A 25,860-nucleotide genomic window follows, 5' to 3' on the forward strand; every position below is an offset into this window, starting at 1 on the left:
ATCAATCAATTGTACTCTTTTTTTCTCCGGTACTTTTGATTCCATTCTTTGGACTGGTTCATAATCTTTTCTTGATATTCTAGTCCGTTGGGGGAGAAAAAATCAAATTTTAAAATGGTTAACCATCTCTTTGACTTCCTTAGAGGGGATCATACAAAAAAGTAATTTTTTTCAATATAACATAATACATATAATTATATAATTAACTATTATTAATATAATAATCATTCCTGATGTCCATGGTAAACATACAAAGGAAGAGAGTAGATGCCTATTATATTGCCTGGAAAGAATTGCCAAGAAGACAAGATCTATGGCTTTTGTGCTTCACAACATGAAGTCAGCATGTTAGCATGAATTAAATTATGTAATAAACCCATTGCAGTTTTTTTTAAGGCAACACGTTTCTCTTTAAAACATAATACTTCAAGGAAATAAAGATTAAACAAATATATTTAATACATTATAAATCACCCAATGAAAATTTCCTGTGATTTTTAAAGTTAGATGAAAAATGAAATAAGTATCTTGGCGGAATATGCAGTGATGCATCTAATTACTTATTACAACTTTACATTAAGTAGGCTTTACCTGTGTCTTTTCCAGATTAGATTTCTGATACACTAGACTCATCAATTTTTTTAAAAAATGGCAGTATTCCATCTAAAAGTCCCCCCAGTGAGCAAAGCTTTGTGTTTGACAATGGAGTTAGAAAAACCTCTCTGAAATTTATATTATTCTATGCATTGGTCCCAAAACAGTGCTAATTTTTGTTTTCAAATTCTGCAAGAGAACAACTCCTCCAGTTTTTATTTGCAGTTTCCTCTGAACCTAACCTAGGACTCGGACATAAATCCATGGCAGCTGAGCTAATGACAGAGTGACAGCCCATATTGTATTCATACTCACCCACTCTCCCCACCCTACTGCTGATGAAAGTCGTGTGCACCAGATATCATCTTGGTCCTTTATGCAAACGCACTCCTTGTGGTTCTTCCTTCCAATCTGTCAGATATGCCCAGGCATGTCCCGAGAGCCCAGAGAACACAGATTAGACTGAAACTAAGCCATTTGACTAAAGAAGGGTCTCCAACCCCTGCCTCCCAATTTCCAGCACCGGAGCCTTGTGATTCCCACCTTTGGCTTCAGGATGCCTCAGTTTTTAGAACTACTCCTGCTTCATATCACAGAGGCACTTGCGCAGCAGCTTCAAGAATAGCATCTCAAGCCTAACTGCTAGTTGCTCTCAGCCTTTGTGCAGGGCCATGCTCCTGCAGCCAAGTCCCTATATTTTTACTGAGCTCAGGCAGCTGGACCTCAGGCCCTGCCTTAATAACCCCTATGGGGGTCTCTGCGCCCCCAGAAACTGTGTCTATAAGCATCTCTCCCACCTCAGTGAGCTCCTGACACGGATGACACGGAGACCTGACCCTTCCTAGGATGGCCTTGTTCAGTACCTATAAAATTGTGAGCTTTTCTTCTGATATCATCCTTCATGCAACAGCAGGAAACCAGGTTGGGTCCTATTTTGGACAGCTGTGAAATCCCGAGAGAGAAGCTCAGACTTGATTCAGTGGGCAGTGGTGAGCCAGGCTAAGTGCTTAAGCAGGAATGCAACACAAGAAAGATGAGGAAGTACAGAGGCCTGCCTCCTGTGCAGCCCAGGGATCACACTTCATGCTGCCATTGCCTTATCACCCACACTATCACTTAGAGGGCTCTTTCTGCTCTACCCTTTCAACCCTGAAAGTGAAACAGAAGTAAGCGTTCTTGAGAGCTGGCTATTCTTAGTCTCACCAAGTCTTCTTCTTTTTTGTATTACTTTACATCTTCAAAACAAAAAACAAAACCAAAAACCAAAAAACAACTTTGCTGCTGTTGAGCCCAGCATAATAAAATTGTGATGCTAATCCTGTACTTAGAAAATATCCAGAATACTACTGAAACCATCTCGGGCATTCTCATTTATCTTAAGTTTGAGTTAATGTTTGAGATCCAAAACAACTCGAGATGCACTTAGTAGGATGTTTTCCATTTCTTACTTAACCCACGTGGGCTTTAAGGAAAACAGAATCCAAGCATTGCTTATCCCTTCACACTTTGGTAGGCCAAATGTGATTTGAAAAGAGCTACTTGATATCCAAAGAAAAACTTTCTACTTTTTGAGGTTTTTTTTTCTCCCCCTTAAGAGGTAATAAGAATTCTAATGCAAACCAACTCAGAATTCTCCAAGTCTAATCAGAAACTTCAGCCACAAGTATTCAACTCAGTGTGTTTCTTTGTTTGCTAGTAATGTGCCCATCTCCCTTGCACATTTTAAGAGACATTTCGTCTCCTTGGTGTAATTCCCACCCTTAAATCTGGATGTCCATTTTCATGGCCACAGCAAAGTTCAGCTAAGCCAGAGCACAATGGGCTTCAAGAGATATTGCTAGCACATTGATGTGGGTGTAGATTTTACCCTAGGTCCAAAACACTAGAAGTAACAACCGTGGAGGCACCCAGGGTAGAATAGAGAAGCCTGAAACTCATTGAAGGAAGGCCATTAAAAAAAAAAAAAAAAGGCAGACTTAAAGTATAGCAGATAATATTGAGGGCTCCTAAGAAACCCTAGAAATATCAGACACAGAGACATATGTTTACGAATGGATAGGAGTTTAGCAGCTATGCAACATTCCTGGTTGCCTTTTTCTCTGCCTTTTTCGTTCATAGGTGTCTTCAGAACACTGAGTGCCAAGGACTAGCTTGGATAGTGGGAGAGGGTAAAGGCCAAGTATCTGACCACATATGGTACAGGTGTTCATTTTTAAAGGCTGATGAACACCAGAGTAAAAATATACCTTTTTAGAAGCAAATAGTGGAATGTGAAAACATGGGTTTGAGTACTAGCCCTATAAACGTACTAGCTGAGAAAGCAGAGAGATTCACTAAACAACTCAAACACAGTTTCCTCGAGTGGTTAGAGGAGAGAATATCACTGACTTCACAGAATAGTCTAAGAACATGTCATTCTGGAGATTTTCACCAGTCCCTTCCATGCATGTGCCTCCTTTTTCCATTGAAATCAGAGACCTACAGATATTCTCTCCCTAGCACTTTTATTAGCAAGGACTGAGATGATCTAAAACAGACTTTGAAATTGTAAAATGCAAAACAAGTTTTTAAAAGGAAGACATTGCATTATTGAGAGAGATGTGATCACTGGGTGGGAAAATGAAGTGAAGTCCCCCAGGGAGACAGCGATAAGACAGAGAATATCCAGGCCAGCACGGTCTCCCTCACTCACCAGGTGAAAGCCCACCTGGCTCAGGGATGTGAAACTACCCTGGAGGCTGTTCCAGAGCAGCCATGAACCTACAGATGTGTGAAGTTAGGTCATCCAAGAAGCCACCCAGCCTGCTTATCTGCATTGCTAGTTTGGCTTTATAAAGGACCTGGTCTTTTGGAAGTCTCTGGACGAGGAGTTACCCAGCCAGGTTTCTACAAATTGCAATAAAGCTGGTCCCTACCCAGACTCTTCTAGACCAAATTATCACCTTGAATTTCTAGAAAAGTAATTCAGTCATTAAGAGTGGAGAGAGTTAAGATCCCTGCAGAAAACAGATGGCCCACTCAAAGTGGGGAGTGTGAGGAGAGTTTAATAAAGAACACTGTTAAAGTTTTGGTAGAGAAACCGAAGTAAGCTGGGGGTTGGGGAGGGAGAGAGAATTACTGACCTTAAGCCTGAAGGTTTGCAGAAGCCCTTAAGGGTCCCCAGAAGTAAAGAAGTCTGTGTGGATAGGGTCTCCTCACAAGACACAGCCAGATGTGGTGACACCTTCCCATCCTGAGGGGAATAAATGCCCCACTCCCACCCCACTCTTCCCTTGCATCCTATCTCTTGCCACTGGCTAACCCAACTGGAAGCCAGAGGACAAAGGGATCCCCTGGTGTGATGCATGTAGGCCTCTCAGGGCACAAAGCAACATGAAGAATGGACCCAGAGGCCAAAGAGAAGATTTTCCAGTGGCTTGCTGTTCTGGGTTGACTTGTGTCCTCTCAAGAGATAGGTTGAAGTCTGAATCTCCCAGTATCTCAGAATGCGACCTTATTAGCAAATACGGTCTTTATAGAAATAATCAAGTTAAAATTAGGTCATTACACATTAATCCAATATGACTGGTGTCCTTATAAAAAGTGGAAATTTGGACACAGAGACAGACATTCACATGTGGAGACACACAGGGAGAAGACAGTGATGAGGCTGGAGTGATGCATCTATAAGCCAAGGAACGCCAGAAGACACCAGAAGGTAAGCAAGGCAAGGAAGCCTTCTCCCCTAGAGCCATCAGAGAGCATGGTCCTCCTGACACCTTGATTTGGGATGTCTAGCCTCCAGAACTGTGAGGAAGTTTGTTTTTCTTATGCCACACAGTTTTTGGTATGCTGTTACAGCAGCCCTGGGAGACGAACACACTTGCTAAGGTACAGCTGACCCTTGACTGAACAGCCTTAATCTCTGAGTAGATGTTAGCTTCAAAATGGACCTTAGAGGAGATTATGTCCAACCCTTTCATTTTACAAATAAGATAACTGAGACGTAAGATTTGCTCACAATTACACAACTGGTAACCACGATAAAACAGCAGAGTTCCAGGAAAGCTCTCAGTCTGCCCCACATTGACGGGGGGTCAGTGACACCATTCTCAACCTAGCTGAGCTACAACATGGCGTGACACTCTGCAATCCTCCTAGGATATCATCTAAGCTAAAGGATTCTCCAGAATGACAGACCAGTGGCATCCTTTCTACAACTGCCATCTCTGCAGCATGTAAATGGGCACCGAGCTGAAGAATACAGTTCAAACTGAACTGTAGTGAAAATTTGCCTTTGTTCTTTTTACTGCTCAAGAAAAATATCTAATAGCCCTAAGATCACCCTAGCCCTCTAGGACAAAGTATTTTCCTCCTTTGTGAATTAGCCATAAAGAAAAAGTTACCCAAACACAGTTCATTGTTTGAAGATTGACTGCTCCACACATCCTAAAGAAATGATAAGAAACTACACAGTCAGCAACGTAGATATAAAAAAATAAAATTAAATTTAAAAAAAAGGAGAGAAAGAAAGCGAGCTCCACCCAGAACAAATAGATTTCCTATAGCTCTGTGATGTTTCTTATCTAGAGGAAGGCTTTGTTTTCTTGTCAATCAACCCCAGCAGATCATCCGAGGCTTGGCCACACCCTGGGCTGGGGAATGCTCAGGAAGGAATGTGGGAAGCTAGAGGGGAGAGGCGGTTTCCTGATGGGTCAGCTGCTAGCAAGTATCTGGACCCTGGGAAAGTCTTGATGGAGGAATTCCTCTCCTTGGAGAGCAACTGGAGCGGCAGGAACAATGCCGTGATCCGCTGGTGGTGACTCCCAGGTCACAGCGTGAGGAACGCAGGCCACCGGCAGCGGGTTATGTCACAACATGTCCCAGGCTCTCAGCAGCGCGTGGTTTACTCCCCTGGTTCAATCCAGCGGCCAAGACACAGTATTTATCTCAAGGCAAGTTCTCTGTGAGGGAGACAATTTGCTTCACACGAGATTAAAGCATAAGAATAATGAAAAAGGCAAACCAGCTAAGAAAAGTCCCCTTAGGACCTCCAGATTGCCATCTTCTTGGCTCTTGGTTGATAATTCTTCCAAAGGAAAGGTATGTTTTGACTACCAACATGATCCCTGTATGTGCAGTTTGATCCAGCTGCAGAGATGTGAGTACTTGAGACGGTGTCCTCCCACGTAAAGCAGCTCAGGGACTATATAACAGTTAATTACAGGGCCGCTTCCCACGCTTCTCACCCCGGTGTGCCCATGCCCGTTAAGGACAGCATGCCAGGAGACATATGGGAACTCTCCTCCTTGGCCAGAGCACCACTGAGAGTAACACATTTAATGGCGGCTAAAATAGTTTACTTCTATATCAGTTTTTCTCCCATACAGAAAAACTTCTTCTCTGACTTCCAAAATGAAGCAATTGGTGAGGAAGCATTTAACAATTATAAGTTTCCTCCAGTTAGATCAGTGCAGAGGAGAGCCAAAATAAACCCAGAAAAATCAATAAAAGTGCACTATTCCGAACAAGATTTCCTACTTCTTAAGAGACTAGCTGGAGAGCAGCTGTTACCATAATTTATTTGCCTTATTTTCTCTTTCCCTCAGAGATGAGTGGGACACTTGGCTCTTCCTCAGCATCTTGGAGGCCTCCATGGCCTTCAAATCTGGTACACTGGTGACCTCTAGAGGACACAATTTTGGTCTAGGCACTATGTTAACAATGAAAAATCCTTTGCTCTGGGGAGGTAAATACATTATCAATTTTATGGCTGCTAAATAGCTTTTAGCTCTTAAGCATAAAAAAAATTCAAGCAATTATCTTCCTTCAGGTAAAATCTCCAAGGTGTCAAATGATCCATTTTCCTTTAAATGATAGAGAAGTTTGTTGTTGATGAAAATCTAAGAAAAGAGGGACTTTTTTCTCTAAGACGGAACTCATTTTCCAAAGGATTCCAACTTGGCCAAAACATTAGATCCTGGCTTAGGTGGATGTCTTCAGCTATCTTTTGCCTGCTCCCCACCTCTCAGTGTCCTGACCAACTCTCAACACAAGAACTTGAGAATGTCAGAAAAAGTATTCAAGGAAGTTAGTCTTGAATCCCTCTAAGCTGACAGGGCTTGGCATTTCCCAAAGTTGACTGAAACCACCAGCCATGCTTCTCCACATTCTCCTCATCAGCAGAACAATTCAATCAGCTGAGTTGGGGCTGGGGAGGCGCTCAGGGCCATAGATATTGGGTGGAGGCAAAATTGTACACAGGGGCACTAATGTCCCTTAGGGCTTCCCTGAGGTCCTAGGACGGAGCTGCCTTTCCATTCGCACACAAAGCCAGGACCTTGACTCACTTCCTCTCCCAGGCAGTAACATCCACTCCAGGCTGCATATCAATGGGGACAGATATCAGCCTAAGACCTCCCATGCAGTGTAAGACCATTTAGGAGTAGGTCACAGCATCAGTGAATAAAAAGTACTTTTATTTAAAACCACCTGCATTCTGGGCACTTTGTCGGGTACCTATTATACGTCATCTCTCATTTTCACAACAGCCCTGCATGGCAAATATTATTTGCTTCATTCTACTGTTAATAAACTGAAACTCAGAGAGCTCAGCTTGGCAAAATGACACTGGAAGTTCAGTTGTACATGTGCTCTTTCCAGTGTATCACAAAGCTTCTATCATCATCAAATGTTAGAGCAGAAAAGGACTGCTGCACTCATAGTTTAATCAATTCACTTTATAAATGAAGACATGGAGGAAGTAAAATGATGGACCTGAGGCCACGCACGTAAGTGGCAGACCTGGAACTAACAGCAGGAATTTAAATTTCCCATCCAGTGCTTGGGTCGCTACAGAACCCATAATAATTCCCTTCTTGCCTTTGCAGGAGCTATAGAGGATCACTGTGAGATCAGGATAAATACTAGAAACTAATTCTCCTGTAACATCCATTCTCCCATTTACCTTATCCTGGGTTTCCACAGGCGAGAGCTCTTTCTGAGAACCCCCAGGGAACCCTACGAGGCCCCTACCTCTAAACCCAAGGCCTCCCTCACCGTCTTCTCCTCAGTGCAGTAGCCCTTATGTACATCTATATGGAAAGAATGGACTCTCCAGGGCAGAAGTGAAAGTCCATCAAAAGAATAAAGAACAGCAAGCCTTAAAATTCAAGATTAGGAGAGAGATGATGGTAGAGATTGGAAAACCACATGGCATTTCTACAACTGGAAATTTTCTTCTTCTCTAAGAAACTACTCATCATGACTTCTGGAAAGCCCCATTAATTTCTCAGCAGGTCAGTTTCTGCTGCTAATATCATGTTTAAGTTCTGTAAAAAGATATTCTTATCCTGTTAAGGTTTACAAATAAATGATAAAACTGTGGCATACTTTAAATTGGACTGTTCTACTGATAAGAACACAAAACTATACAATCCACTTATGACACAAGAATGGGTATTCAATCAATTTTACTTCTATGTCTCCTTTCCACTGCTCAATTCTTGCCCCGTCCGTCAAGTTAGCACTTCTGAAACTCGTATCAGCAAAATGTTGTTGGCAGATCTAGTGAAGACTTGTTACATCAACAGGCTAAAGCTAGTAACAAAATGGTTGTTTGAAGATTATCTGGTAATTTCAATGATCTCTGTTAGCACGGTCCCATCATAGTTGATGACTGAGTTTTCAGTGACTCATCTTTGCAGTAAAAGGAAGGGGTTTCTGGGAACCACCCAGACCTTCAAGAACAGTTGTTTAAAAGTGACAAGAAATCAGGGGCTTCCTACCTGTTCTAAGGAACTCGACAAATTGAATCTTGTTAGTTTGACCTTTAGGAATCATTGCTGACAGTCAGTTAGGAAAATTCCCATGTTGGCTGGCCAGTGAGCTAGATTTTTAGTAACCCCTATAAAGATACAGGGAGACGAACAGCCGTGTACCATGAGGGGTTGCCCGGCTATAGCGCTGCGATGGAGTAGAAGAAACGGAGTTAAAGAGCTCTGATGCTTTAAGGCTTCCCCTGACTTTTGATGTCTAACCTGCCTTGTTCCACTTTCAAGGCCAGCAGGCGGACTGGCATTACAGCAGTCACTAATTAGAAAAGCCCTTTCAACCTTCCCCTCCATCCTTTTGCCATAATGGAGCAGTGCATAACAGAACTGCAGCGGGGCTCTCAGCTAGCAGGAGACTGAAAACGTCTTCTTGAGGATTCTGTGCTTCTCACCTTTTCTAGTTCCTCACCTGAGGAAGAATGGTTAGTATAGTGTTATGAGTGGGTTTTCAAATTTAGCTATTATTTCTGCAATAGCCACTTACTGAGTTATGTCTAGGGCTGAACAGACTGCTATCTAATCTCTCACCACTGCAGCGGGGAGGTCTGGGCACACTGAAATCTCTCACACCATGCCGTAAAGCAAACGCATCCTTCTTAGTAAGCGAATGCCTAATAACAATTAAAAGCAGAGGGAAAGAGACCTTTCAGCTGAGAAGTGCTACAGGCAGTAAAATAGAGAAGAGAGAAGAAGCACTTAAAAGTTTTTGAGATAATTGTCTGGATAAATATGAAATGCAAAATTTGAAAATTATCTAGCATCAAGAGCAGAAGTTATTTATTCTTAAAATAGTCTTTTAAAGAACTCAATGCCACTGGTTCTGAGCTTGAGAGATAACTTTGAAAGTAGGTAGATTTCCACCTTAAAGAATGTTGCTAAAACCCATCTAGTCCACCATCTGCCTCATTTCCTTCCTTAGTTCTTAGGGGTGAAAAGAGAGCTCCACTATATTCTCCAAGCCAATGACACATTCCTGTTTTCAGAGATGTTGAAGTATCAAAATAAATATGTACCTTAAAACTTAATACTGTAATAAGAAGTCTGAAGATAGGGAATCTGTGGTATCTTCAATGATGATAATATGAAAGTGGCTCCTTTTGTTCTTCTGTTTCATGTGGTTTGTGTTCTCATGGTTACAAGATGGCTGCTATAGCACCAGGCATCATGTCTACATTTGAAGGAGGAAAAAGGAAGGAGGACAGGATAGCAGTGACACAACTGCAATTTTACCTGGAAAGCAAATCCTTTCCAGAAGCCTCCTAGCATGATCTCTCTTTCATTGTCCATAACATAGTCCTATGACCTCATATACTGCAAGGAAAGCTGGAAAATGTAGTAGCTGCAAAGGAGAATGCAATTTCTGACTAGTTTAACCTTATCTCAAGTCAGGAAATGAACCTGTGTAATTACTATTCCAAACAAAATCAAGGTTTATTAGCAAGACAGGAGGCAAGAAATAGCTTTGGGGATATTTAGGAGGCAACTAGTTATGTCTGCTACATACTGTAAAAAAGGAAAAGAAAAAAGACATTCTTTTAAAAATTTAGCTACTTTTCTTAAATTAGCAGTTAGAGAAAATCTCTGGTTTTAGACCAGCTAAATAATCATCAGGGGTCTAATAGAGACTGGGCCATTTATAAAAGTTACTGACATTTTTCAGTGATCTAGAACTCACTAACATACTGCTACACAGATGCTATAAATTTCAGAGTTTTAATTTCAAATCTATTATGTGCTTCATTCCTCTTCCCTATCAAATGCTGGATATTTTCAATAGCATCTCTGCCTATAAGATATCAATGAGATTATCAGTTTTTCTGTTTGATATTTTATCAAATTAGGGCTAATTTTTTGGTATAATTAAAGGACAGCAACTTTAAAAGCCTCATTTAATGGATTCTTTCCATTTCTGATATGGCTAATGCATAGGCTAAAAGAGGAAAACTACTGGGGAAGGTCTACCTTTTCATGGCCCTGAATGTGTTGTTATCTATCCAATATGTGGATTCTTTAATCAGCACATAATTAGCATAAGGTGTATACCCTTCTCCTCCTGCAATAAGTAATTAGTAATGAAGAATAATGAACTCCTCTAACACCTCCTGTGGAGTTTATTAAATGAATGCTAAACCTAAAGTAATACAAATTCCCCAACAAGTAGTCAATCCTGGCATGTGATGTTGACTAGATTCAGAATAATATTGGAACGAGAGCATTGAGCTCCATTCTACTTTTTGTTAACAGCTCTTTAGGAGTCAATCTTCACCAAGAGTCCTTCAGGGGAAAGAAGGAACCCTATTATTGTTCGATCTGAGTAGTCTATAATGCACCAGGATTTTATGTAAACCTGACATGAGAGAAATACAAGCCAGCTAGTGAATTAAAGAGTCTCCAAGCACAGGCGACAGGATGAACTTTGAGGCCAGGTGGTCAGGATTTGTCATGGCTCCCCTACTTACCTGCTGTATGACTTTCGTCACTTACTTATTCTCCGAGTTTTGTACGGCCTAGCACATTTCCTACCCAGGGTAGATATTCAGCAAGTGGTTGATACTAATATCCAGGCTCCTTCTCAAGGTCAAACTTAGAAGGTAGGAATGTGATTTGGGGTTACCCAGCAAGCTGCTGACGCCCCCCAAGAAAACACATCACCTGCCATGTGACAAGTCCTAGGACCCAGTGATCCATGCCTTTGGTTTACAATGAGGTAGCACTTCCCACAGATCATAAGGTCTCTAAGGGCAAACGTTTTTATTAACCTTTGCAGCTACTCATTTCTAGCATAGATCTTCTTCTTCTGTTTTAATACATTAGGGACTAAATAAATGTTTCTAGAAAGAATTACACTAATTTCATTTAAATGCAAAGAGTCCTTGAGTTTATATCTATTCATGGGAGGAAAAAAAAAAAAACTATCAGGTCCCTTTCAAAAGGAACAGGGAAGGGAGAGGAAATGAGCATATGTCCCAAATAGTAAGCGACTGTCATAGAGGGCCTTTGTTGGATTACCCAGAGACAGAAAAAGCATGAACCTAGGACACCAACAAGGCAGAAGCACCAAAAGAAGTTTTAGGAAATAATTTTATAGCTTCAGGAAAAAAATAATCACAACAACAAAATGTAGTCATCATGGAAAATATCAGAACTTATTTTTCAATATGGTAATGTATTCTTTTAAATTAAAATAAGGAGGAGATGTGTCATAATGTTTTCAAACTTTTAAGGCCTCCAAAGATTTCAGTCTGGTCCTGCTGGAGGCATGGGAAAAACCTGACGAACACTGCCTGCCCCAGGTGCTCAGGTTAATATCAGCAGAGGTAAATATATTGATAGTATGCGTCATCCCACAGCAACTGTGGTTCATGCCAACATGTTTGCTCCAACTTATGCCAGAATTGCTCCAGGTAGAGATTTAGACATGGCTATAAACTCAAATGGCTACAGGGCTGAAACAGACATTTTCGTTCACCTTCGCAACACCACCTTCCTCCCTTCTACCTTCCTGGTAGAATCCCAGTTGTGTTCAGATATACACCTTCCTCCAGGTACAGTTCAGTGGTTTTCAGTGTATTCACAAAGTTGTGCAAACATTTACCTAATGCCAGAACATTTTCATCATCCCAAAAGAAACTCCACACCCACAAGCAGTTGCTCCCTACTCCCTCCTCCGAGGCCCTGGTAACCACTAATATACTTTCTGTCTCTATATATTTACATTTTCTTGATATTTAATATAAACAGAATAAAAAATATGTGATCTTTTGTGACTGGCCTCTTTCACTTAGCATAGTGTTTTCAACATTCTTCTATGTTGTAATATGTATTGATACTTTATTCCTTTATATTGACAAATCATATTCCACTGTATGGATATACCACATTTTATTTATCTATTTATCAGTTAAATAACATTTGGGTTATTTCTACTTTTTTGGCTATTATGAATAATGCTGCTGCAAACGTTTGTGTAGAAGTTTTGTGAATACATAGGTGTTGACTTCTCTTGGGAATTTTGTTTTTACTCTGAGTGAGGCTGGGCATTACGGGAAACTTTTGAGCAGAATAATAATTTACATTTTAAAAGGACTATCTTGAATCCTATGTTAAGAATAGGCTGTAATTGGGAAAGGATGGAAGCAGGGAGATCAGTTTGAAGCTGTTAAAGTCAGCCAAGTGAGAGTGACTTAGCCCAAGATGGCAGCAGTGGTAGTGGTAAGAGCCTATAAATATACTGAAAGTAGAGGTAACTAGATTCCCGGATGGAGGTGACACGGAGTGTGAGGTGAAACAAGGTGTCAAGGAAGACTCCAAGGTTTTTGTCCTGAAGAACAAGAAAAGTGGAGGTGTCATTTACTGGAAGGGGAAATATTGAGGTAGGAGCAGGTTGAGGGAGATCAAAACTTTGGGGTTAGTTGTTCAATAGATACCCAAGGAGAGATTTGGGGATATCCAGTGAGATCTAGAGTTTGGAGAGGAATATGGGCTGAAGATATACGTTTCAGAAGTTCAGTGTACAGTGGTATTTAAAATATAAACATCTCAGATTCTTTTAAACCAGGTAACATTCCTACCTCCCTCTCTTCAATACTCTGTGGGTCCAACCACTAGCTTCTCTGACAATTCCCCAGCTGTGCAGGGAAATACCCACAAAGCATCATCCTATATATCCTAGGGCACAAATGATTGCATGGGCAGCAAAAATAAAGCTGTGGCCTTTTGTCTTGCCCAGTGCAGAGGGTATCTTATCCTTTCTACAAACCTTTTGCAGTGCCAGCCCTGGTCAGCACTCAATGTTGCTAGCTGTAACCTTATCTCATTGGACTCTTTCCATGTCTACCAGCCTATTAGCTCTTGGAGGGTAGGAACTGTCTTATGGTCTGTGCATTCGTTTTCTATTGCTATTGTAACAAACTGCCACAAATTTAGTGGCTTAAAATGACACAAAATTATTGTCTTGCCTTTCTGGAGGTCAGAAGCACAAAGTCAGTCTCACTGAGCTAAAGGTGAGATGTCAACAGGGTTAGGTTGCTTTCTAGAGGTTCCAGGGGAGAATCCACTTCCTTGTCTTTTTCAGCTTCTGGACACTACCTGTACCCTTCGGCTCATGGCCTCATTTTTTTCCATCTTCAAAGCCAACAACATTGGGCTGAGACCTTTTTACGTTGCCATCTCATTGGTCCTCCTGTTCTGCTTCCCTTTCCCACTAATAAGCACCCTGTGATCACACTGGGCCCACCTGAGTAATCCAGGATACTTTCCCCATTTCAAAATCAGACGATCGGCAACCTTAATTCCCCTTTGCCATGTAACCTATTTACCAGTTCCCAGGAGTAGGATGTGGAAATCTTTGGGGCAAATCTTTTTCTGTATACCATGGTCTGGAATCTATAGCTCTGAGCACAATGCTTAGTGCATTCTAGCACTCAATGAATGCAAATGAATGAATGAATTTATTAATTAATATAGGCACTCTCAGTGCCTATAGCTGGGTGTTCTCCTCCAAACTCAGAAAATAGCCTGCTATTAAGGAGCACACTTGCTCAGTCTAATTTTAGTGGGACTCAGGAGAGGAGAGAGAGATGTAAAGCAGTTTTTGAATAGTTTAAAATTAGCATCTCGGTAATTTAGGATACCTTAAAAATTAGGTATCAGTAGATGAAAGGAGCAGAAAACCTCAATGAAAGAAAACATTCGATACCTAATCTTCTACCAATCTAAAGCAAGTAGATAATAAAAATGAACATATACATATTCATCCATGTATAGCTGAATATATATATAGCTGAATCACTTTGCTGTACACCAAAAACTAACACACCACTGTAAATTGACTATACTTCAAGTTTAAAAAAAGAAAAAAAGAAAAAAAATCTAACCTGTAGCTTAGTGTATGAAGCCTACTCTTTACTTATGGGCTTGTGATACTAAGTAACCCAGAGAATTGAATTCAAAACAGTTTAATCCTCTGACCAACACTAACACTAAAAATAATTTTCAAGTGTTTTGCCATGATTCTATATAAGTACCTTAGCCAGATCATCAAAGCAGCGAGAACCAATCAGCAAAATGCCTTCATCCACCTCCACCTCCCCCACAGAACTCTGTCTTCCCCCATTACACTCTATTTGTATTATCTGACTATCTGTTTTTCCTATTAGTCCGTCAGTTCCCTGTGAATAGCGCTCATTTGCCTCTCTAACTCATTATTGTAACCCCAGTGCTTGGTACAAGGTAGGCATTCAATCAACCATCAGCGAATGACTTTGTTGAATTACTATGCACAAAGCACACATTGAATCAGAGGCAGTTTTTCATCATTACTGTATTCATCCTTAGACCTTAAGGACTCAAGCTTGTTTAAGTTTCTCTTGGAACTTCTGCCCTTTAACTCATTCTTCAGACTCTGACCTCTAGATTGTCTTGAATTTGTCAGTCAATCAGCAAACTGTTCTGTGCCCCACACAGTGGAATAAGAACACTGCGTATCACCACTTTGATTGTGTTACTGACAAAGTCACAGAAGTGGAAATTTGTCTTCAGCGTGTCTTCAGGTTGAATCTTGACAAAAGAAACATGTGTGGGTGTTATCTGAGAACATGTTGTAAGCAAAGTTTATAAGTTGGGTTTTTTGATTTTTATTTCGTTTTTTAAACCTAACTTCCTTGAATTTGTGAGTAATCTTGTGCAATTATGAAAATGTGATTCATCCTGGGAATCAATTCCAAATACTTTATCCTTTCAAAGATGGGCTGTTTGTCATGATGGTGAACAGATTTTCAAGCAGTGGTTCATGGAACCACAGAATTTCCTAGGGGTTATTGAGAAGTCTATTTATGGAAAACATGAAATGTATCTTATCAAATCCCACCCCAACATGGCATAAAGAGCTTTGGTTCTAGAGGATAAAAAAGGTTTAAAAAATTTTTTAAAGTCAGTGCACATTAAAAGGAAAGAAAATATTTTGTGGAAGTGAACTCTCTTACCACTGAATTCTGCTTATCACCAACTCCAATTCCAATCTGCATCCGAGTAATAGCTTAAGATAACAGAACACTGAGCAAGTACGGAGTTTAGTGATTTGGTACACAATCTTATCCAGACTATACTTATAAGGGGAACAATACTCTATGAACTCAAGGTTTGAGAGCATGGACCCTGGAACCAGACTTTCTGAGTCTGATTCTCAGTTTGGCCAGTTATTAGCTGTGCAACCTTGAGAAAAGTTTTTTAACTCTCTACCTCAGTGTTCTCTACTATAAAATGGAATACGATAATAAAAGAAACCATCTCAATGAATTGTTGCAAGGATTAAATATATTAAATACATTAATATATGGAAAGTGCAGGGCTTGGCACAGGGTAAGTGCTATTATTATTACTACTATCTGGATCTTCCCATAACTGCTTAACGCCTGTCCTCTCTCTCTAAATGGTCTCCTGCAGTCCCATGCCTGTAAGTGCCATCTAGGCTACATAATACTCCCAAGTGCATAGCACCATCCCTGGCTGCTCCTCTGAGCCTCAGGTGCATACAGCTGAAGTCCCCCTGACACGGTCCCTTGGATGGCTTAAAAGAATCTCAGAATTCACAGGCCTAAAAGAGAACTGTTGACATCCCCACAAAGCTGCTCTGCTCCAAGTCTTCCATAGTAACTAGCACTGCCATATATTCCATTGCTCAGGACAAAAACCTTAGAACAATGTTTTGTCCCTACAGTAAAATAATCCTATACGCATTACCTAGGAAATACACCCTAAAGATATCCAGGTTTCTTTTCTATGTCCATGGCTTCCACCCTAGTCCAAGAAACTCCGGCCCTTCACCTGGACTACCATAGCAAGAACTTTTAACAGATTTTGCACATCCATTTGTGCCCCCTGTAATCCATTTTCCACCATCATGGCTTACTATCAGCCTCTGATACAATCAGAGCTCCTCATTGGGGCCTAGAAGAGCCCAAATGATTTGACTCCTGTCTACTTGACCAACCTCAAACCCCACCACTGGTCTCTGCCCCTGCCAGAACAAGCCAAGCTCCCTACTGGCTCAAGGCCTTTGCGTTTGCTTTTTCCTCTACCTGAGAGGTTCTTCCCTCAGAACTTTGTGCGGTTGATTCTTTCTTCCCATCAATCTCTCACCTCAAAGTTTCTTCCCCAGAGGTCTCCATTCCCATCCCTGCAGTTGTTCACTATTAGATTGGCTTGTTAGAGTACACCATTTTATTTACTGTGCCACATTCATTATTAGCTAAAATTAGCCTGTTTATTTTGGGGGTATCTATTATTGACTGGTCTATATTGGACATATAATAGGCCCTAACACATAATAGGCCCTGTGGCAGAATGTATCCTAATCCCCAAAGATGTCTATGTCCTAATCCTCAGAACCTGTGAATACATTACCTTACATAGCAAAAGGGAATTTTCAGATGTGCTTAAGTTAAAAATCTTGAGATAGCTAATCTAGAGATTAGCCTGGATCATCCCTAGATTCTGGGATGGCCCAAAGTAATTATAAGTGTCCTTATAAAAGGACCACAGGGTTCTAAAAGAAGAGAGATAGGAGATGTGACAATGAGAGCAGAAGACAGAGGGATGCCCTTTGGAGATGGAGGGATGGGACATACACCATGCAATGCAGGCAGCCTCTAGAAGCTGAAAAAGGCAAGGAAATAGGTTCTCGTCTAGAGCCTCCAAAAGGACGTAGCCCTGCTGACACCTTGATTTTAGCTCCATAAAACCAATTTTAGATTTTTCACCTCCAGAACCAGTAAGATAATAAATTTGTGTAATTTGTTTGTGGTAATTTGTTACAGCAGCAATAGGAAATGAACACAGGCCCTCAAATATGTTTGTTGGAAGAACAAAAGGGTTCTGAGTGTTGGGGACAAAGCAGGGAAGAAAAAAATAGCAGACATACATTTCTGCCCTCATAGAGATTATAATCTAGTAAGGGAAAAAAAACCAAAAAATAAATAATAAAAATATATTTGTGGTAAAGTAGAAGGTAATAAGCACTAGGGGAAAAATAAATCAGGGACAAGAGATAGGAAAGGCTGGCTGGAAGTTACTGCCATTTTAACTTCAGTAAAAGGGGATGGTCTCAGTGAGAAGCAGAGAGCTTAAACACTCGGAGGAGGGGAGGGACCCCAATGCAGACAAGGGGGAAGAGGAGCCTAGGCTGAGGGAAGGGCTAGTGATGACTCAGAAGGGAGGCTGCCTGTTGTGTTAAAGGAGCAACATGGAGGCCAGTGAGGCTGGAACAGAGGAGTGAAGGGGGAGTAACTGAACTGAGGTCAGAGAGGTGAGTGGGTGAGAGCAGGTTACATAAGTCATTGCAAGTACAGGGGCTATCACTCCAAGTGAGAGGGGAGCCTTTTGAACAAAGAAATGCCGTCACCTGATTTACATTTTGAAAGGACCATCTGAGCTGAAGAAAGGTTGAATACTGTCCTGGGTGGGACAGGGAGGGAAGCAGAAGCATCAGTTAGGAGGCTTGACCTTGTTCCCAATGAGGGAGGAAGGCCCCTGGACCACACGCTGGCAGTGGTGGCAGCCCTGCCTGGAACAAATTTACCCGTTGCTGGCCAACCTCTTCTCATTCTGAAGACCCAGCTAAGTGTTACCTCCTCTTGTTCTTTCCCCCAAATTTCTACTGTTCCTTCATTCCCAAAATTATAGAGATCTTTTATCTCCACCTCTGTATCCCCATAACATCCTCAACTATCTTTATTATTTTAAAAAATTCATTTTGAAATAATTTTAGACTCATGAGAAGTCACAAGAATACTAAAGAGAGTTCCAATATACTCTTCACCCAGCTTCCCCTGATGATAACATCTTACATAAGCATGGTACATTATCAAAACCAGGAAACTAATACTGGTAAATATTCTTAACTACAGACATTACTCAGATATTGTCCATTTTTACATGCCTCTTGTGTGTGTTTCTACAAAAATTTATCTCAAGTATGGATATGTGTAGCCACTACCACGATCAAGATACAGAACTTGTCCATCACCACAAAGAAACTCCCTCTTGCTACGCCTTTATAGTTAGACTCTGTCCCCAGGCATAACTCCAACCAACTACTGTCCTGTTCTCCATCATTATAATTTTGCCATCGTAAGAATTTCACATAAATGGAATCATCGAGTATATGATCTTTTAAGACTTACTTATTTCATTCAGCAAACCCTGGAGATATATCCAAGTTGCTGTGTGCATCAGTAGTTCATTCCCCTTAATTGCTGAATAGTATTCCATTGCATGGATGTACCACAGTTTGCCTATCCAAACACCCATAGAAAAACATTTGGGTTGTTTCCAGTTTGGGATATTATAAATAATCCTCCTATGAACATTTATGAATAGGTTTTTTGAAGACATAAGTTTTCATGCTCTAGGATAAATATCTAGGAGGGTAACTGCTGGATCATATGTTAAGTAAATGTATAACATTATTTAAAAAAACCTGCCAAACTGTTTTCCAGAATGGTTGTTTCACTTTTCACTCTCACCACCAATGTATGAGAGATATATCTGCTCTGGATGCTTGATAAAAGTTGATATTATCAGTATTTTTAAATTTTAGCCTTTTTAATAGGTGTGTGGTGATATCTCATTGTGGCTTTAATTAGCAAATTCCCTAATGACTAATTATGTTGAACATCTTTTCATGGCCTTATTGGCCATCAGTATATCCTCTCTAGTGAAGTGTCTGTTCAATATATTTTGCCCATTTTCTAATTGGATTGTTTGTCTTCCTGCTATTGAGTTTAGGGAGTTCTTTATATATTCTGGCTACAAATCTTTTATCAGATAATGTGATTTGTAAATATTTCTCTTCAACTCTGACTTGTCCTTTCATTCTCTTAGCAGAATCATTCTCAGAGCAAAAGTTCCTAATGTTCACAGAGTCCAATTTGTTGATTTTTCTTTTATGGATTGGTTTTTGGTGTCATGTCTAAAACTCTGCTTAGCCTTAAATCATGAAGATTTTTCTCTTATGTCTTCTTCTAAACGTTTTATAAATTTACACATTACATTTAGATTCATGATCAACTTTGAGCTAATTATTATATAAGGTGTGAGTTTCAGGTTGAGGTTCATTTTTGTGCCAATGGATATGCAATTGTTCTAATGCTATCTGTTAAAGACTGCCCTTTCTTTACTGAATTGCTTTTGCACCTCTTGGTCACACTTGTATATTCTATTTCTAGAGTTTTGACTTTGTTCTATATCACGCTGTGTTTTAATTGTTGAATTCCTTGTCTCTCTCACGGGACTTGAACCTAAGGATTGTGTTTTTCTCAATACTGCTTCCAGGGCATTTGACACAATGGCTGTCTCATAGTGAACACAGAGTGAAGAAAATTTGTTAAATGAATGAAAGAAATTTGGCTCCTTTGGTTGGGTTTTTTTTTTTTTTGGCTGCGTTGGGTCTTTGTTGCTGCGCACGGGCTTTCTCTAGTTGCGGCAAGCAGGGGGCTACTCTTTGCTGCGGTGCACAGGCTTCTCATTGTGGTGGCTTCTCTTGCTGTGGAGCTCAGGCTCTAGGCGCATGGGCTTCAGTAGTTGTGGTGCACGGGCTTAGTTGCTCCGCGGCATGTGGGATCTTCCCGGACCAGGGCTCGAACCCATGTCCCCTGCACTTGCAGGCAGGCTTCTAACACTTGCACCACCAGGGAAGCCCTTTGGTTGGTTTTTATAAGTGATGATCTACCTAGTCAGCTTACATTCTGAGAGGAAATAAAAACCATTTTCACTGAATTACCTGTTATCCTCTCCAACATTTATTTGGTGTCCATCTGTTCATATCACTTAATAGCTTTTTGAAGCAATCAAGATATTACTATATTTCATGAAATATGTGCACAAATGAACTTACTCTAGGAGAAGTACAGCATGAGATATGGTCCTTGTTCTTAAAGAACTTGCATCTCACAACATGGTGGTAACAAGCAGGGACTTCATGGTCAGTCAAAACTGAGTTGAGTCCTACATAGCACATACTAGCTGTGTGACCTTGGGCAGGTTATTCAATTCATAAGACCTCAGTTATTCAATATGTGCAGTGGTGATGATAACAGCATATAACTCATCAGGGCATTGCAAAGATGAAATCTGATGATGCAGTTATTAGCACAGTGTCCTCCTAGTATTTAGTAAAGACTTAATAAATGCTAACTGCCACTAGTTATTCCCATTTATTAATGTTACATATATAAATTTTTATTACAGATAATATCACTGTAACTAAGGAAGAGTTTTTTGAGGTGGACCTGACGAGGCTTCAGCAAAATGAATCAAGAAAATGTCCCTGTTCCATCTTGCAACCTAAGTCAAAATTATAAATCAATTTTCAAAACCACTTCATGGTCAGTGGTCCTTCTAGTTTCTAGCTAAGTCACAAAATCTGATATAAATAAGTATGGGGCATTTTCAAATCAGCAGTAAGTGCACTTTTCAGGATTGCATCAGCGGACATAGAAGTATTTACACAATAAGAAGAGAAAGTTGCGGACTTGGCAGGCCGCATTTTAATTACAGAGGACTGGCTATCCTAAAAAGTTAAATAAAACTTCCTTTTGCTCTCAGGAAACCATTCATGCTTTGCAATAGAAATGGCACTTGTGTGAATATGATACTCTTTGCAATCATTAATCCCATCTCTTTAAACATCTTAATGGGCCCTAGTGAATTTTCTAATAGGTCTATGCTTTCTGTGAAGACATTACCCTGAGTGCTAATTATAAACAAACAAGCACATAAACATTTGGTGTATTAACACATTTTCACCCTTCATAAACACCCAATATGTTTCATCATTTCTGTATATACTTATACAGAGATCTCTTCTGGCAACAGTTAGTAGTGGACGAAATGAGAGTAAAATAGAGTTGTGGTGCCTCAAAGCTTTCACTGCGATGTGCTCACGGGTTATAGGTGAGTGGAGAGGGCAACTCTTTGCTGGCTTCTAAGATAGTTCCTGAGCAGCTGAGATGTCTGTGTGCTAATCCCAGGTCTTCTACTGGGAAGTCCATGAGCATCTTCAAACATTGCACCTTTCTGTTAAGAAAATCCACATCATATCCAGACAGTATCTGCTGGGTGAGAGTTTTTTTTTTTGGGGGGGGGTGACATTTTTGAAAACACTATTTATAACACCCACTGGGGGCCAGTGTGTCAACTGCCGATTCCCCAAAAATACTACCCCAAAAACCTGTGGCTGAAGCAAAGACAAGTTTATTGCTTACTACAGTAAGGAAGACCACTACCTTGAGAGAGTTCTGCAGCATCCTGGAGGGGAGCAGAAAAAGACAAGACGAAAGATACTTATGAGGTTTGAGGTCTGATTTAGGTGAATTTTTCATTGGTGGAAGGTGGGGTGAGGGAGCTTGATTGGGGTTGGACAAAGGTCATGACAACATTGTTAGGACAGGTGGAGTGAGGTGAGATTTGGGAGGGAGTCTTGAGGAGTGGTCAGTTCTTAGGTGAACCTCATAGAGAGATCTAGTGTGCTGAGAAGGGATAAGGAAGCTAGCTGAGTGGTCCATTGTTCAGAAAAATGGATTTTTCAGAAGTTTCTGAAATAAGTAATAAAGTTATTTTTAATATCATCTTCCTAGACAAGAATTTCTTGGAATAATATTGTCCTGTTAATAAAGTGATAGTTGGCTGTGTAGTTGCAGCTGGGTTTGGTTCTCAAGAGGCTGACGGATGCACATGTGATTTGGTATGTGAACCTCTCAGCCTCCCAGTCTCAGCACTGACACTCTCTGGGTCAGAGATTTTCTTTATTGATTCTTTCCTTTGGGTTAAGGTATTGATGTCTCGAGGATGCATCTCTTTAAATATGACTTCCCTTAAGTGGTAGGAAAACACACTGTTAACAGTATAAAAATTAATCAGCAATTATAGATTATTTAATGATTAAATTATTAATCATAAGTCATTCCCCTGAAAGGCCCCACAGGAAAGAGGCAAGGAAATAAGTTTTTTGAAGAAGAAGGGATGGAGAGCTGACTTCTGGGCTGGAACTCAGGCCACTGCCTCAGGAGGATGGGCTGCTGCCCTGAAGGATACTAGGGTCTAAGGAAACCATGGTAACTGGCATGAACTAGAATATGGATATGGGAAATGTACTGGAAAGGTTACCTTCTCATCTTGTCTCGCTAAGAAATACTCTGTGGCTACTATTTAGGTTCTCAGGAAATTCTTCCCTAAAAGTCACTTCCTTCCTTCCCTAAAAGCACCTCCTGGGGTTTCCCCACAGTAACCCTTGAAAGATCACATGTGTACTGTTATCTCATGTATACCTATTTTCATTATGATAGAATTTTGTTGAAGTTCAAACTATATAGAAATCAAATAAATTAAATACATACATATAAGCCCGTTTGTGTAACTCAAGTTTACTTTTGTTCTCTCTTCTAGATTTTCATTGTTTGTTTTCCTATTTTACTCCCCTTCTAGTAAAAAGGCTCTCTTAATTCCTTACTGTCTTTTCTATGTAGTACTTTTACTTTTACATCAGATCTATTTTTCTCTTCATTTCTCTTTTATCCTTCCAGTGAAATAAAGATATATAGATATAGCTATTATACATATATATATATTTTTTCAATATGGCCCCAGGTCAACTCCCTTAAATTCAAGATGAAACTCTTTCATGGCTACTATTCTTTAGAATAAATCCATTGACAAGCATTTTCTCCCTATTCTGCTTAAACTACAGCTCCACTCACCTAGGCTAAGGCTCTAACAGGCATCTGCTAACCTTCACCCATCCTAGACCCTCCTCTATCTCACTTGGGAATTCTCTTCCTTTTTAAAGATTATTAGGAAAGTTGATTTCCTCAATCTCTCAAATTTTGCCTACCTCATTTTCAGTTCCTGTCTTTCTCATTCCCTTCTGAATCTACTATTCCCAAAAAGTTTTCATTTTTCTTCCATTTTTATAAGTATTTTCTCGCCCATCACCACCACTAACCCTTCCAGCATCACCAGCATACTAGGTTATCAGAGCTTTCTTCTGTTAGCATGTAAAAAACAAACCCCTAACTGGCACAGTAGATCATTTTCCTTAAAATATTAATTCTCTTAAGCTAGGTACCTGAAGATACATATATGTACAGTTGTTTTTTTCTCATAACAAAGATGGCACACTAGTAGATTAATGAATGAAGTAAATAAAAATTTTGCCATTTCCTGGTACTTTGCTTCATAAGGAATTCATCCCAAAATACCAAAAAGGTAGGAAGGGCCAAAGGCTTCCACAAGCCATGTTAAGGGTGCAGGAATTTAATCTAAAATCAATTTGAAGCCATTAAAATGTTTCAACTTGGTGATGATTATTTGTGTTTTGAAAAGCTACAGCGTAGTGAATAGATTAAAGAAAGTCAAAAGAGAGTATAGGGAGAAATACTAGAAGGCTACTCTGGTAGTCAAAGTGAGAGAAAATGGTAGCTTGGGTTTCAGTGGTGGCAGGGAGGATAGAAAGAGGCCAAGGGATTAGAGACAATTCGTGGTTGTTAATAAGACCTTGTGATTGTATATTGGATGTGAGAAAGAGGGAACTGTTAGGGTGAACGCTCAGTTTTCTGACTTACGTAGCATGCAATGGAAAGCAGCGCCACTCACTTAGGTGGGAAGCATTAGAACCTCATTGTCCAAAATGAAGTGGTCCAGTAACCATCTAAAGGGAGTCTCATCCCACATATCAGTCACGTTTAAATTACTTAAAATTAAATAAAATTTAAAATTCAGTTCCTCAGTTATATTAGTCTCATTTCAAGTGCTAATTAGCCACCGGCTACCAAATTGGCCAGTGTGGATATAGAACATTTCCATTACTGTAGACATTGCTGTTGGGCAACACTATGTTGGAAGAGAGCCATGTAATAGTGATGGCCAGGAGCTGTCACTCTGGTTACTTACCTTTTTAAGGTTCTTTTACTAATGATTATACCTAATGCCAAGAAACTCACATGTACACTCTTCAGCCAAACATACCAGCTCACTTTTGTGTGCTGTTTCCATAACCAAATGCCCAAATGCTGGGTACGGGCATGCTCAGTGACCTCACCCATACAGAGTTTAGTCAAAACATGTTAACTGGAGGAAAGGGAAGCAAGAGATCATCACTGTGGGCTGTTGGTCCTCAGTGATACTGAATGCTTAAGTCTGAGTTTCCTCAAAAGCATATCCCAATAAAATAATTTTGTGAAAAATCACTTATTTTGGAGATGATACCAAGAAGCTCAGGGAAGAAGTGAGGAGGTGAGAGAGGAAATAATAGAAAACCAGTAAAGGTGTGCATTAATGGGTGGGTTATTGCTATGGGCCATGGATCTGAGCCTGCTGGGGACCTTTGGAAGAAGGTGAGAAACACAGCTCAAAATTCTCCTTCCAACAGGTGAGGAAACTGGGATATTCATCTACCAACTCCAATTTCATTTTGATTAAGGGTTGTTCCCGGGGTACTAAATCCCCAAACTTCCCAACTTTCCTGAAGTACTGCTTTAGGTGTAGAGAAAGCACTCAGACAGAGAGGCAAAGGAAGTCACTGGCATACATAGGAACCCTCTGCAAGTGACTTTGGTACAGGCAAGAATATATGGGACAGGCAAGGCACCAACAGCATCTGCCCTTCTGCTTCACCCTTTTCCAGCTTGGGAAAGCATTTCCTTTAGCGTTTCCTTCAGTGGTCCAGTAACGGTTAAAGGGAGTCTCAGCCCACAACTCATATAAGCCAAGGGAGAATACAAACCCAAAGGGATATGCACAGAGGTTCCCCAGCTACATATAGATATGGAGGGACAATCATGAATTCAGTTTTAGACATACTGAGTTTGAGTTCTCCTTGCATCATCCAAGTGGAGATATCATGTAGGCACTGGATATTTAAGCCTGGCGCTCAGATGAAAGGTCGGAAGAAAAAGAAAAAAAAAAAGGCATCTATACATCATCTACACATAGGTGTATTTGAAGCCATGGAAATGGATGATATTGCCTAGAGAGAGACTATGCAGTGAATGAGAAGGAGGTCTAGGATTGAAGTTAAGGAATCGTCTACATCAATGCCTAGGTAGAGGAAGATGAGCCTAAGAACAAGAGATGAGGCAGAGCAGGAGCTGCCAGAGAAGAAGGAAAACAATCCGGGCAGCAAGAGGCCAATGGAGACAGGGAAGTGAGTGTCCCGACTTCTTCACAGATTGAAACCAACAAAAGAACAGCACAGTAAAATCTGCACTACACGGCACTGAGATATGGGAGATTATCAGAAGTAACTTGCTCATTTTAATTGAAATCTCCTAAAGTTGGAATTGAGGTTGGTGTAATTTTCTTTGTTCACAGACTTAAATGGTGCACATAAAATGGAACCCAATTCAATACTGAGATTCTTATCACATTAATGCAAATTGGGAGCTGACAGGGTGATTGCAAA

At 40.4% G+C, this 25,860-nt stretch overlaps 1 long non-coding RNA gene across 3 annotated transcripts in view; it reads right to left on the minus strand.

Annotated features, from left to right (window-relative positions):
• Nucleotides 1-25,860, minus strand: part of LOC309658604 — a 254,073-nt gene that overhangs the window by 155,060 nt on the left and 73,153 nt on the right. For 2 of the 3 annotated variants that reach the window (XR_014262307.1, XR_014262308.1), the window contains exon 1: nt 910-21,519. The exons of the other annotated variant lie outside the window; for it this stretch is intronic. This is a non-coding gene — a long non-coding RNA (uncharacterized lncRNA). Of the gene's footprint in view, nt 1-909; nt 21,520-25,860 lie in introns of those variants that run through there. 3 annotated transcript variants of the gene reach the window in all.

Source organism: Balaenoptera physalus (assembly GCF_965194825.1).
Source record: "Balaenoptera physalus genome assembly, chromosome: 3".
Lineage (NCBI taxonomy): Eukaryota > Metazoa > Chordata > Mammalia > Artiodactyla > Balaenopteridae > Balaenoptera > Balaenoptera physalus.